This window comes from Dendroctonus ponderosae, unplaced genomic scaffold, assembly GCF_020466585.1.
Source record: "Dendroctonus ponderosae isolate FM_Combo_2020 unplaced genomic scaffold, Dpon_F_20191213v2 Dpon_F_20191213_6, whole genome shotgun sequence".
NCBI classification, from domain to species: domain Eukaryota; kingdom Metazoa; phylum Arthropoda; class Insecta; order Coleoptera; family Curculionidae; genus Dendroctonus; species Dendroctonus ponderosae.
Genome location: NW_026018814.1, coordinates 3,908,753 through 3,910,772, shown reverse-complemented (window position 1 = coordinate 3,910,772; position 2,020 = coordinate 3,908,753). Strand labels below are relative to the sequence as shown.

At 34.7% G+C, this 2,020-nt stretch overlaps 1 protein-coding gene across 2 annotated transcripts in view; it reads right to left on the bottom strand.

The window, feature by feature from the left end:
* The window catches only part of LOC109541667 (pyroglutamyl-peptidase 1), an 8,481-nt gene that overhangs the window by 5,380 nt on the left and 1,081 nt on the right, over positions 1-2,020 (bottom strand). The window contains exons 1-2 of one of the 2 annotated variants that reach the window (XM_048667733.1): positions 550-684; positions 358-415 (exon numbers count right to left, since the gene is read on the bottom strand). The gene's annotated coding sequence lies outside the window, so the exon portion shown is untranslated. Of the gene's footprint in view, positions 1-357; positions 416-549; positions 685-2,020 lie in introns of those variants that run through there. The other variant, XM_019910567.2, reaches the window with a different exon arrangement.

Below are 2,020 nucleotides of genomic sequence, written 5' to 3'. Positions count from 1 at the left end.
CTTTCTGGGTCAAAATTACTCAAATTTCCTCACGCACGTTGTTACGACTGAATCGACTTTTCAATTCTCTATCCAGCGATGCCAAAACAAATTCTGTGGCTCGAATGGTTCTTGAGAAACTTCGAATAAAGGCCATTTAGTTATCTCTGGAATGACGTAAAATCGAGCGTTCTTGCCGCCCCTGTCTTTATGTACATGAGCACCAGGATTTGTATTGGATCCTTATTGAGTTTAATATTTTGTATTATGAAAGACAATTGCTCTGTATGGAACAACACACAGTACTTGTTCTCGTCTATAGTTACATGGGAGCACTAATTACATATATAAATACGAGTAGTGCAGCTTCATATCTACCTGAGCCCTTAAATGATTTCCGGTGCCTTTGAAAAGAGCATCAAGGTTGGGTTGATACCTGAAAGGAAAATATGGCTTGAAACATCTTTGTCGTCCACTGTGAAATTGGGATTCTTAAATAACTTTTGATGTCAATTTAATGTAAAAATAAGCTTGAATTTTAGTACATTTGTTCGCAATTTTTTCACACACCCTTTTAGCCTCCGACATTTTAACTCTCAGGGCATAGAGAAAGTAAAATATTATATTTACTTATTTTACTTTCTCTATGTCTCAGGGTGAGTAGAAAAATGAAGCCATAAATTTGAATCAGGGTTGCCAGGTCCGAAAATCGAGTTTCGGTAGATAAGCTCGACATTTTTCGGTAGAAAATCGGTAGACTCATTTTTCTTTCATTATTAAGGGCTCCATCTGGTGAGGTTTTGGGAATGCTCTGTTACGCACACCTAGAGCTGGTTGGGTGGTCCAAAACCTCACCAAAAAAAAGGCTCCATAAACTCGCGCGTTTTTCAAAACTTGAATTTTTAAACTTACAGGAATACTAAAGTAAAAAATTAAGTAAGTAAAAACTCTTCAATATTTCCAGAAAATTTTTTAATTTCTTCAATATTTTGCAACAGACGGCATTCTGTCTCCAGACCTTGTAATTCACTATCATTTATTAAATTTGGAAATATCGGAAATATCATTGCAACATCAGAAATAGATTGTATGTAGGGAACCTGATTTCACTACTGCAGGATCCATAAAACATCATATTTATGATCTATATGGCGGGTTTGATTCCTTTTATGTTTGAAAAATAACTCCAAAATACGAGGTGTGCTAAAATAAAATGTCTGCTATTATCAACGTACTTTGATCATGAACGGAAATATGCTATATTATTTTAAGTATTCCACAGAAATTTTTTAAACTTTCATTTGTTACTTTTCGGACCTGACATGTGTGATTTGAATTCGGGAAAGGAATGAGCAAGCCTTAATAAATACTTGTCTTTATCTACGAAAAGATCACAGAGGTTCTGAAGACTCTGTAATCTGTGCGCAGATCATTCATCATCTTTATCTATGGATCATTCACAGAACATACCCCCTTGGGGGGATATTTTGTGGGATCATTCCAACAATGGAAAGTTTTGTCAGTTGTATGACTTTTGGTTAGAGATTTGAGGTGTGAACAAGACCACAGAACCAGCGTTGCCAGACGAAGAACTTCGAAAGCGGTAGAATGAATAGGAAAAAAACGGTTGATTTAAAATTAAAACGGTAGATAATTTATTGTCCCTAAATTTCTGATTTTTTTCCGAACTTTTTAAGTGGTTTTTAAATGTATTTTTGAAAAAAAATCGCCTTTTGAACAAAATATTTTTATTAATAACTCAATTTACATAAAATTAAAATAAAATAACCGAGTTGTACTACTCTGTCGAAACTTGTCACAGCTATCAACCTTTTGTACATGTTACTATTCGTTTTCAACAAATTAATGTGCGAAAACTTCCTTTCTGCATCTGCAGAGGATTGAGACAAACTCAGCATATGGAATGCAAACTTGGCGAACAGAAGATACACCATAGTGCCATCTGGATATTGCTCAGCTTGAACATTTAGCCAAAATAATGTTATTGAGATGTCGTCTTTATAATTTTTGCGACAATCAG